Here is a 13,222-nt window from a genome sequence, read left to right as displayed (position 1 = left end):
AATAAATTACAATGGGGCAGATGCATCATAGATATGATCATACCATCAGATTTAAATATGATATAATATAATATAATATAATATAATATAATATAATATTATATAATATAATAGAATAGAATAGAATAAACGAACTACAAGGAAAAAGCAAAGAAATACACAGAATTAGCAAAGGAAATAAAATAAACACGAAGAGAATAAAAACAAACTGTAATAATCTCGCTTATTATTTCTTCTAACTTATATAACATCCGATTCGTTCATGCAGTGTAAACAATTCCGTTTTAGAAGAAATATACACAAGTATAAAAAAACTCCATTATCATAAGAACATGTAACGTAGTTCGATCATTTCTTCGAGAACGAGCAATACAATATTTCTTGAAAATTTATTCGACTATGATACATTTTAAAAGAAATAAATCATGCATATAAAAATAAATGAGAGTAAAAAACAAAATAAGGGTATTCACGCAACGACAATAATAATGATAATTATAATAAATCTATGAAAAATAATTATTATATCGTAATTAATAATAATAATAAATATATAATAATTAATAATAATAATAGTAATAGTAATAATAATAGTAACAATGATAATAATAATAGGACGCGTAATCTCATGGTCGGAGAGCCATAATTGCTCGTACGGTCGCTCATAATTCTCGTAATTGCGTCGGGTAAGTTCTGATGGTCGTAACTTAATTAAATAATACCGGGGGGCCCGTTCGTCAGAATTTCCGATGTAATATTCTCGTTCGCCTTGGCGTATCGCCACTGTGCAGACCCTTTAAAGGGAGGGTCGTTTTGTGTCCGCATCGAAGCATTTGATTATGTGTTCGCGTCTGGACCAACAAAGCTGACCTAGCTTTGTCAGAGGGTAGGAGCTTGATTTTTGCACACCGGGAACTTTCTAAATTGGCCTGATAAAGGGAGTTTTACTACGAGCAAGAGTCGATATTAACGGGTCGCATTTTCGATCAATTTCGCGGCTAATGAAACGCAACTGCGCAACGGTGCCTCGTTTTACGTGCATCGTAAAACTTTCACTTGCTCACGAAGACTGCATCTCCCTCTCACAGTATCTCTTTTTCGCGCCTCGTTGTTTCGAATATTGCGAAAGAAAAGAGAATAAACGATTTTATCAACGTTTATAAAAAGTATTACAACGAATCGTTTTACCGACTTGTTTCTCAAAGATTTACGCAATTTGTATGTTCGATTTATTTAAATTCATTCTTTCTAAAACCTCCGAACTTATATATATATATATATATATATATATATATATATACACATTATGTATATACATATATACAGGTGTTTCATTTTTTTAATAGGTTCAGTTTCTCATGAGATATTTCAATATTGCAATGTAAAGTAAATGTCCAATGTATGTATATATATATATATATATATATATATATATATATATATATGATATATATATATACATATACATATATATATCGATTGCAATAAATTCTAGATATGTCGGTTCACTATCAGCGTAACACGATAAACTGAAAAGCAATATTTCTTAAGAATAAATTGGAGCCACGCTCGATGACAAATATTCCGATACGCGATGTATAATTTATCAAAAATAAATCCCCCCTTTCTCTTTATCTCTATCTCTCTACGAGAACCTCGTTACGATGAAATTCAATTGGTCGATGGTTCGTTAAAAAAATAAAATGGTATCATCATAAAATTCATCGTGGTATTCATTGCACGATGCCAACGTTCGTTTTTAACAAAGCTTAATTGTATTAATGAGCCGTTTCATCGAAACGAGTGCTTCATCGAGCTAGTTATCGCTAGAGAAAAAGAGAGACGGAGACACAGAGAAAGAGAGAAAAAGAGAGAGAGAGAGAGAGAGAAAGAGAGAGAGAGAGAAAGATCAATATCAGTTGCGAGGTAGTTTCATCGTTGTTTCTACCTCATAGCACGATAGTTCGCAACATAAAGGTCTTCGTTTCGTCCACTTTTATCGTTCCTCTCTCTCACTCGCTCTATCTTTCTCTATCTCTCGTTCTTCTGTTACGAAAATGTTATCGTCCAAAGCGATAACGATGACCATAAGGATTTCTACTCACTCTCGTAAATTGATGTTTCCGTGTCATTGCACCTCTCGTTCGTTGAAAATCTTTCAGCTGTTGCTCTCGACTGATTGAAGATCTACGATATATATATATATATATATATATATATATATATATATATGTATGTATCTATACACACGATTATTTATCCGAACGATGTACACGCAGAGACGTGTTTCAGACGAATGATGTGATATGATGCCAACTACGTATCGTACTGATCATTATTTGCCTTTGCGACGATCTTGAAGAGTCCTTTGAAAGTTAATATTTACATTTTTATATGGAGCTTTATCTCTCTCTCACTCTCTCTTTCTCTAAGCTCTACGAGGTCACCGTATAATTACCACTAAGATGTATGTATTAACCTTGACGTTATACAATACGTATATATATGAAAATATTTTGGTATGTTTATGTTTAGGATATAATCACACGTATATTGGACATATTATATAGGATTCTACGACGCTTTTTATAAAACATTCCTTGAATAACATTTAGGTAATTATATTTGAAACCTATTACTACGAAGTTTTTTTCGATTCGATTAAACCAACGAAATGAAATCAAAACTTAGCGTGTTCTTTGAAAAGAAAACAAAAATCTCTAATCCGTTTGGTCCGGATATAAAGAATATTTTGATAGCTTCATTCTCGCGATGTAAGCCATGGCGCACCGATAAAGAAAATGCCAATAAATCCGTGCAACGAAATGAAATCTAAACTTTTCGAGCAAAAAATCGTTCGGCGCAATAAATAAAAACTAGATTTCGTCGTTTTCAATTTGAGAAAAAGAAAAGAGAAAAAGGAAAGAAAAAAAGAATGAAAAAAATATATCCTAGATCGTATCGTTCCAATTTTCATATTTTTTTTTTTTTTTTTTATTTATTTTCACGGGTCTTCCCATTCTCTCTTCTACAATTTCGACTTCGCATATCAAGAGAGGAAAAAAGAGAAATATAGAGAGAGATAGAGAGGAGAAAGAGAGAGAGAGAGAGAGAGAAGGAGAAGAAAAGGAGGAAGGGTGAATGTTCTTTCCCGAAGGAAGAAGGGGTCTATTTTCTATGGAAAAATCGCAAGGGTGGCTTTCTTGAAACATCGAATCGATCTTTCGCTCGAATGTCTCCTTTACTCCTTCGTTTTTGAAATTTTCTGACTTGGAGCGATCCGTGACGAGGAAGAAAATAGAATATTCGTGAATGAGAGTGCAGAGAACAATAACTCTTTGACCTTATGTATTTCCCAAGCTCGTTGAATCTGTCACTTTCAATTTTTTTTCTTTTTTCTTATTATTTTTTTTTCTTTTTTCTTATTATTTTTCTTTCTTTTTTTTTCTTTTTTCTCTCCCTTTTTTCTCAAGAGAATGGTATCATGCAATCCAATTTATATCCTACCTACTTACATATGTATGTATATATATATATGCATTCATACATACATATATATATATACACACATACATATATATATATATATATATATATATATATATACCGAATGAATTTTTATCATACTTTATGAAATAAAGATATTTTCGACTCGAAATAAATTTTGATATATTCTCTACAACGAATCATGAAATGATAATTACGAGTATTTACTTTCTTATGAAACGTTAGACGAAAGTTGAAGATATCAGCTGTACAAATATGAACGAATTATCATTTCCATCGTTACATCAAATTCATTAGACTTTCTCTCTTTCTCTCTTTTTCTCTCTCTCTCTCTTTTTCTCTTTATGCGTATAAAACGAAGATGATTGAAACAACTAAACGAAATATTCACCAACCTTTATTTGCTGATACAGCATTGATAAACTTTACGTTTTCGTTTCATTTAGCTACCTTTTCAATAGAAAGAATTACCATTAGGGGTTATTTTAGTTAGTACGATCGATGGATCCTTTATTCAAAGTCAGTCAAAAACGTATTTCGAATTTATATAATTGTAATTTTGTTTATCTACTTTCTTTTTAACAATACTCTCCCTTTTTCTCTATCTCTCTTTCTCTTTCTCTTTCTCTTAGTATAAAAATAATTTCGTTTGCGGAATGGCACAGAGATTAAATCTTTAAAAGCTCGGTCAGCTTCGGGTTATTTCGCACAATTACTCGCTTTCGTCGATATAATGCCCAACGAAATAGATTATACATAGCTCGGTAATGCCTCGCTTAATTCCACGAATTGATATGTAAATTTATTTAAAACAGTCTTTTTCGAGCAGCATGCTATCGCGTCTCTTTAATCGACTGATCTTTTTTGCTATTTCGTTTTTTCTTTTCTTTTTGTTTTTTTTTTTTTTTTTAATCACTGACCGTTTATTCGAATACAATATAATACGAATAAAGAGAAAAGATAAAGATAAAAAGAAAGAGAGAGAAAATTGAGATTAACGAGAGAAAGGGATTTAAAAAGAGCTAACTTGCGGTTTGAGAAAGTTTTCTCAAGCTGAAATTCTTTAGGTTAGATCCTTTTTTAATTTCTTTTCATGGCAGGTGGCTCGATTAAAGTTAAAAGATACTGGAAGACACAATGGGATAATCGAAACCTCATCGAAGAAACGAATAAATGGAAAAAGCTATGAAGACGATGAGAGAGAAACGGAGAGAGAGAGAGAGAAAGACAGGAGTAGCAAATGGTGGTGGTTGGATTGTTGATCGGTTGAAAAATTAATGGGGTCGAATGTCAAGCGAAATCGAACGAAGAGAAATGGATAGAGAAAGAAAGAATGAAACGGAAAGAAAGAGAAAGAGAGTGAGAGAGATGCTGTCGCAGTCTTTGCGTTCCAAGTGTCGTTATCGAAGAGCTTCGTTTAAATAAATTTATCCGACAACCAGAACTCAGCTGCATTCGTTATCTCTAACACCAGCTTTCACGAGGATCCCTTTAGCTATCGCCACGTTTATTTCTTTCTGTTCCTTTCAAAGGATAAAGTCTCGAGAAGGCGTATTGTATTTTATCGAAAATACGTCGAAGAAAAATTTTTCCAGAGAATTCCTTTTCTAAAGTTGTCCGAAGTATTAATCGTAGCTCCCGGTCTTAGTCGATAACTTTATTATTCATTTTTTCTTTATCGTATAATAAAACGAAAATGAAAGATAGAGAGAGAGAGAGAGAGAGAGAGAGAGAGAGAGAGAGAAGGCAAATTGCGATAAGAAAAAAAGATAAGCTTACCGATCAGAATCGATGACAAGTTGAAAAATTAATTTTTCGAGAGTACCGACATAATGAAAAATTGAAAGAACAATAACTGAGAATTATCAAGAAAAAAAGAAAAAGAAAATATCAAGAAAAAGGAAGATACACCGGAATCTTGTTATCGAACAGTTTTGTATAAATAAATTTTAGTTTAGTTACTTAGATATATTCGAGCTAAGTGCTTTTTATTTCGTACCATACACGTTTTTCGCAAAGTGCATTCCACGATCTTTTCTGAAAGCGTTGGTTAAGTCCCAAGTTTTCTCTATATATTTATGATGGTTTCAAAAAGTGTTTCGTATAAGTCGTTCCTCTTAACTTTAAAGAAAAAGAAACATATATATATATATATATATATATATATATATATATATATATAACTTTATTCTTTTCATCGAAATTATAATTTAAATTCTCAAAACAAAAACAGGGTCTCAATTAAAAATTACAAACATTCTTAATAATCCGATGTTTCGATACTAAATCGAGAATCATTTGAAATAAGATAAAACTATGAGTAAAACGTTAGAGAAGTAAATGGCGAATGAGGTAAGACTTGATTTAAACACATAGCGTAGACATAATAAGATACGTCAAAAGCTAACGACGCGGAAGTACATAAAGTAGGATTTAAAGTAACGAACGGGATTATGGTAATAGGAGGTCTTAATAAACTCTCTAAAACAGTTTTATCTCAAAAACATCGTGGCAAAGCAAAGTTCTTTGGTATATCTTACGAGTTAAAGGGAGGTTTCTCCCCTTTAACAACGTCTGTTTGTTAGTATTCCTATACTGACCGAAAGTCCACGGTCGTAGGAGTGTTTCTCTTCGAGAGACAAAACGCAAACTAGGATTTTCGTGGGATCTATTTGGTTCTAATACGAAAAGGCCACGTAGAATAATGTATACGCATATAGTTTCTATATCTATAGATATATTCCTTGGCAGACCGCGACCATGACATGAACGATTTTGTCGCCGGTAGTATGTATATCCTGCGGAAACATGTTTCTTGTTAACGCGAGCTCATAAGTTTGTGCTTCCAGAAAATATTTTAGCGATGTGCACGTTAGTCCCTAGCGGTTAAAGGTTCGATCAATCTAGCCGAAAAAAACGCGAGCTCGCGAGACGAGAGAGAAAGAGAGAGAGAAGAGAGTAGAAAAAAGATCGAAAGAAAAAGAAAAATACATAGGAAGAAAGATATAGATCGCGTTTTTAGATATATCTTGCGTGGCACCTAAGTGTCACGATTTTATTTAGTTGTTTACTCTGTATAATTTCTTTTCCAGGATTTATCACGCTTTAGAATTTATCAAGTATCAAACACGAAACGAGATCGAGGAGAAAGGTTTTCCTTAATAAAAAATAAGATAAAATAAGATGAGGATAACGGATGATCCTTTGATACTATACGAATTCGTATCGAGATCACTTGAACATCGTGAAAGATCTTTATATTTGCGGCACCCCGATCGTCCGATCAACGCATTAACCATCCTGAAGCCAAGTCGACGTTGTTGTATCCGTGGAATCCAACGGGGGAATCCAGATCGTTGCTTGCTGCGGATACGATAGACGAAGAAGATCGATCAAGCCCGATCGATGGCTTCACGGATCGTGCGACGGTATTCTCATTGTTGTCCGTCGAAGCTGAAACCGCCTTGATTGATGACATTGCATAGGCGTACCGAGCTCGACTATCGGGTGGTATGCTACTTTGCAAGACAATAGTCTCTCTCTCTCTCTCTCTCTCTTTCTCTCTGTATCTCTATCTCTCTATATCTTGCTCCTTCTTTTCTCGTTTATTCCTCACGAAGATGAGAGGGAGAGAGAAGGAGAGAAAGAGAGAGGAGTTCAGCAAGCAATAAAATGTAAAAAAGTGACGAGTCCTGTCTATCCTTTTTTAGCTTCGATCCAGCTTTCGCTCTTTCATATCCGCTAACCGGTCCATGAATAAAATATAGGCAGGTCGAGAAAGAGGGGGCATCGAAATCCGCTTTGGCACACCCCACGGTTCTTTTCACCTTCTCACCTCCTCTATCCACCTTTATTTCACTGTTACTCCCCCCAAAATCGTCTACTATTCTATATATCATAGGTGAACGAACCCCCGACGTTAATCAACCTGAGTGCCACGCGTCGTTCGTTTGATCTCGTATAGATCCACGGTTTCGAATTCGACGATATCCAACGCGTTCGATAAGAAACGTATTATCAAATATACGATCGGAGTTAAATTCTTTTTAGAAAAAGAGGGAACGAGGGATAGAGGGATAGAGAGAAAGAGAAAGGGAGAGTTCTTTTCGATAGCTACTCAGAAGAAAGTAAGTATTCCTTCCTTCCCTCACTTTGTCATTCAACAATTTTCTTCTCTTTAACTTTCCAATCCCTTAACTCAACTGCCACGCTTGACTTGGTCCTTTCCTTTCTCTTTTTCTCTTTTTTCTTTCTTTTCTCTTTCCCCATGCTCGCTGGTAAGAGAACCTACATGTTTCCATGCTTCCGGAACATTAACCGAAGCGTAAATACGAGCTCACCGCGGAAACTGGATACCTTCTTATTTTCCTTTGGCATCGAGAAGCGAATCATTCTCACGAGCAATAGATTTCCTCTTCGAGAAATCGAAAATAATATAATGGCGGGAAGTATGAAAAAATATGAATAGAAAAGAGAAACAGAGAGAGAATATGAATAAGGGAAACACGAGAAACGGAAAAGAAATCATTGATTTTCTTCTTACTTCTTATTTCGTATTATACTTGCGGAGTATGGGAAAGATAGTGGCACATTTTTCTGAGATCACAAAAACGTGGTTAGCTCATAAAACTCGAAGTACTTTCTTCGTCGTCGTCGTCGTCGTCGTTGTCGTCGTCGTCGTTGTCGTCGACGTCGTTGTCGTCGTCAAGTTTCGTTCTTGGCATCTCGCCAATATCTCGACGAACGGGGTGGTAACATATTCAATGGTAATAACAAGATGTTAAACGTAACGAAACTCTAATCGATCATTTTAGTGGGTTACCATTTTCAAATAGGTCTCATCGTACGAACGAGCTCATTTTTTAAATTGTTTCCGTTGGTTACTCTTTTGTTCTCGACGAAATTAGACAAAATCGTCGAGAGCACATACTTTTTTATCCAGGTATGTACGATTCGAGCAGACACATACCTATTATAAATTCTCTTTTAACAATATCTTCAACCTATTCACGTATGTATGTGATTTTGGTGCTCCAAAAAAATTCCTTCCGAAAAATTTTCAGGTAAAACGTTTTTAATAAATTAGTTCGTTACTACTTACTCGGTAGTTCATAAATAAGTAACTACTTATTTTCGAATTTTGCAAATTACAGTCGAAAGTAATTATAATAGAAAAGTGCATTCGTCGAATCATTATTTTTATCATCGTCAAAAATTTTTATCGAAAGATAAACTTTGACTTGATGTCATTTCGATGAATCGGTTGATCTAATATCGATAACAAATTTTTGTTCGTGCTTTTTTTCTTGCATTGTCAAGTATCGTATTCGGAATCGTAATATTTTTATTAGTGGTACGGATAAAACGCGATGCGTACTATCTGTCAAAAAAGTCTAAAATTCGTGAGAGTTAGTTTGTATGAATAATGAAAAAGAAAAAAAAAGAAAAAAAAAGAAACAGAAAAAACACGCTTGCAACGTCGGTATACTTTATTCTCCTTTTTTTTATTACTGTTTTCTTCTTTCTCTCTCTTTTCATACGCATGCCTGTATGTATGTACATATTTGCTAAAAAGCGTCATTATTTCTCGTTTCCAGTATATCATCCGTAAAGAGTTCGACACGAGAAAAAAGAAAAAAAGGAGAAAAGAAAAAGAATTATCACGCATTTCTACAAAAACAAATACCTTCGTTCCTTATCTTTGTCAAGTTTTTTCATACTTCAAAAGTAAAAACAAATTAATTATAGGACGGAAAAATATAATAATTACCAACGATATCGTAAAAGTTGAAAAATAGAAAACTTTAATGTTTCGAAGAGAGAAAGAGAGAGAGAGAGAGAGAGAGAGACAGAGAAAAAATATCTATCAAAGATATTCGTTATTTTAATTACTCGTTAAAACGACGTCCAAAATCTTGATATCTTAAACGACGTCGAGACTCGTTAATGTTTCACGAACACCTTAAACAAAAAATAAATACGTAGGTAAAGCGTTGGTGGATGATATTCTTGTGTGAAAGAGGAAAACCATCGTTATTTCGTGGTTAGCCGAAGAAAATAGCGGTTTTCTTGAGATGCACGTTAATTTATCGTAAAATCAGAGAGGAAAGATAGGAGAGAAAGACAGAGAGAGAGAGAGAGAGAGAGAGAGAGAGAGAGAGAGAGAGAGAGAGAGAGAGAGAAGCCGAGAAAAAGGAAGATAGATATTTCAAAGATTATCGAACTAGGAGAGTCTTTTAAGTCGAGGTTACCGACGTATATCTAAACGGAAGTAATCCGACCGCAAAACCTCAACTAGGGTGAATCTCAAAGACCATGAGAATTTTATTCACACTCGTTCTAACGATTTTCTTTCTTTTAACTGTCGGATAAGTAGTAAGTACGTAGATAGTTAGATAATTTTCAGAAATTCAACGAAGTCGTTCGCCGTAAGCGAACATAACTCACTTCTACCAAAGTCATAATTCGTCTTACGAGTCAGACTTAGATTATCTTACGGACGAGAAGAGCACTGAAATAAGAGAAAAGTATTAACCCATGAGAGATCGTAGATCTCGAATTTGCTCTATCCAACATACAGCCGAAAGATATCGAAGACGAATGGTAGGTAGGTAGGTAGGTAGGTAGGTAGTTAAGTAGGAAAGGATACCTTACCCCGACAAACTCGATGGACTTTGCGATTTAATGAAGCTCGAATTCCACGCGTTTCGCATAATCTTCTTCTTTTCCTTTTCTTCCTTCTATTCTCGACCCTCTTTCTAAATCCATCAACCAATTCAACGATCCCTTTTTCTACGATAATGTAACATCAGACGGCTTGAATTCGTTCACTTATTTTTCATTCACGATCTTCTTTGATTTTATCGTACCACAATTCTTTCTCTCTCTATTTCTCCTTCTTCTTCTATTTGACACGAATTTTTTTATTTCTTTTTTTTTCTTTTTTACAAAAAATTTTAAAAAACTATGGTAACGTTTTACGATCGATAAATCTTCTCTTCGTTTTACCTATGAAGAGGTAAAGTATACGTATATATAACACGTAACATTTGAATTGTGCATTCGAACAAAGTGTGATCCAATAACACCCTGGAAGCATCAGACATCTTCAGTAAGCGAGCACGTCTACTTTAACCGAGGACGCATCCTTAGTTTCCAGACTGTTACGTTATCCATTTCTATTTTAAATGCAATCGTCCGTGGATTCGAAGTAGCATTGTTGCGAACGAACATGATACTTTGGTGGCAAAGCGTTAGTTTCTTTTCATTCTCATCTCGTTTCTTCCATGGAGCTCTTGAATTTTTAGTTTCTTTTTTTTTTTCTTTCTTTCTCTCACTTTTTTTGTTTTTTTCTTCTCATTCGAGATAATTAACTCGTTTTGTTGGAGAGATAGAAAGAGAGAAAAAGAAAGAAAGAAAGAGAGAGAGAGAGAGAGAGAGAGAGAGAGAGATGTGAAAGCGTTGCTCGAGTCGATTTTAGTCGTGCCCATGGACGCATGCGTTCCGTGGGATTTTGTTAAAGAGAAAGAAAGAAAAAGGGAAAAGAGAAAGAGAGAAAGAGAGAGAAGCTGTTAAGCCTCTTTTTCTGCTCGCAATACATTTTCCATCTTTCACACCTCAGTAGTCTTTTCTTTTTCAGTTCACTACTGAGATAAATCTGTGTGAATAAAGATAGAAAAAAAGATAGAAAGAAAGAAAGAAATAAAGAAAGGGAAAGATAGTCACTAGCTTTTCTTGTTGCCTTCGTTTTTCGTACGTATAAACGCGGGAAACACGTTCACTCATGAGAATATCAGCTGGCGAAGAAACACAGTAAATTGGATGTCATAACTTTTGCTACATGATGCTACTTCGACGATGAAAAATGGGATCGCTCGGTTAGATTCACCAAATATCAGTTATTACCTTAGTAAACCGAATCGTACTCTTTAAGATTCTCGCGACGTGCTCTTCCTCGTTAATGCCACAAATTTCATTGTAATTCTGTCGTCAAGAGGATTCAATGGTATTTAGGTTACCAACGTGATTGTTATACGTCACCGACACTAACGAGTGGAAAATGCGTTCTCGTTACTGATCGTAAAGCTAATGGTACGTATGACGACGACGACGACGACAACGACGACGACGACGATGACGACGATGGCGACAACGACGACAACATTTTCACAAGTTAATACGGTCATCAATTTTTTTCGTAATCGAAAATCCCGTTTAATCGTGTCCCATTCTTTCTCGGACTTGTATCGTAACTTAAGATCGCACGATCTTTTCCGATACTTCAAATTCATTGCATCGAAACGTTGCAAGTGATTCATACGAAAGTTTGAATAAATCGTTCGAACACTTTCGAACACTTCCATCCAATTGAAAGAGATTAAACGAGGCGATCGTTAAAACGTAACTGAACCGTTTAAATTCCAAACGTTACGCCCTATACAAGGCTTTCGAGATATTCATTTCTCTTTGACTGATCTCACGTTTACGAAGAAAATTTTTAACTCAAATATTTATGTATATGCGTACGTGAGTGCGTATCTTTTGCATATATATATAATTCTCTTCAATATCGAGAGAAAGCTATTCGATAAATATTTCAATGGATACATCCAATTCCTTTTTCATTATCAATCAGATATTTCTTTTCATCGCGACATTTGATCCGAGAAGTGAGTAACGTTTCCTTTCGCGAAGTTCATTTTATTTCTTATCGTCGCAATCGTTTCGATCGTATCGTCTCGAAAGGAATCGTTAATTTTATCAATTGATTTAACGTCACTATTTAAAATACTTTCCGTTTCTACTTTGCATTCTATTCTATTCTCTTAACGTTCCACATTGGAAAAGAACAAATAAGTTTATCGAGACAATTTGCGAGACAGAAAGAGAAAGAAGAAAGAGAGAGGAGGAGAGAGGGAGAAAAAGTCATTTCAATTTATCGGACTCGTACTCGTCGACCGATTATACGCTTTATCGTTGACGGAAAGTTCTCGGTGTATCGCTCGCAAATCTACTACGATTGAGAGACCAACTTTGAATTGCGATGAAATTACGGGGAAAGTTATAAGTGCGCTTCGAGTGAGTTCAAAAAAAAAGAATGAACTTACCAAGTATACTACGTGGATTAATTAAGCAGAGATGAAGAGAGAAAGGTAGATAGATAGATAGATAGATAGATAGATACATAGAGAGAGAGAGAGAGAGAGAGAGAGAGAAAGAGAGAGTCATTCGATAAAAGATTAATCGATCGTCATACGATGAGTTTGTTATTTTTCGTGAACGTTAGCAGAGTAGACTCTTTTAACGAGATCTAACAACTCTTTGTTCTTGGACGTTTCAACTTTCCTAACGATGTATGTAAGTAAAAATATAGTTAGATGATTAGATAAAGAAAAAGATGAAAGTAACTTGCCACGAAACGATCCGTCACTGTTTTCCTTTTTTCTTTCGTTTCGTTTCTTTTCTTTTTCCTTTCTTTTCTTTTCGTTTCTTTTCTTTTCTTTTCTTTTCTTTTCTTTTCTTTTCTATCTCTTACACTTAGTCAGTTCAGATAAGTACTTATACTTTCTGTTTGTGTATTGTAAATACACACAACGTCAGATTACGATAATGGGTAACGTGGGATATGATAACAGTTTTCTACCTCCATTTTTCGCCCACGCAGTTGATGTATCGTCTCGTTCGTCTGTTAGGTGTCTTATAACGAGGTCATTTA

This window comes from Vespula pensylvanica, chromosome 5 (assembly GCF_014466175.1).
Source record: "Vespula pensylvanica isolate Volc-1 chromosome 5, ASM1446617v1, whole genome shotgun sequence".
NCBI classification, from domain to species: Eukaryota; Metazoa; Arthropoda; class Insecta; order Hymenoptera; family Vespidae; genus Vespula; species Vespula pensylvanica.
The sequence above is the reverse complement of the archived record's forward strand: the minus strand, read 5'-3'. Positions refer to the sequence as shown.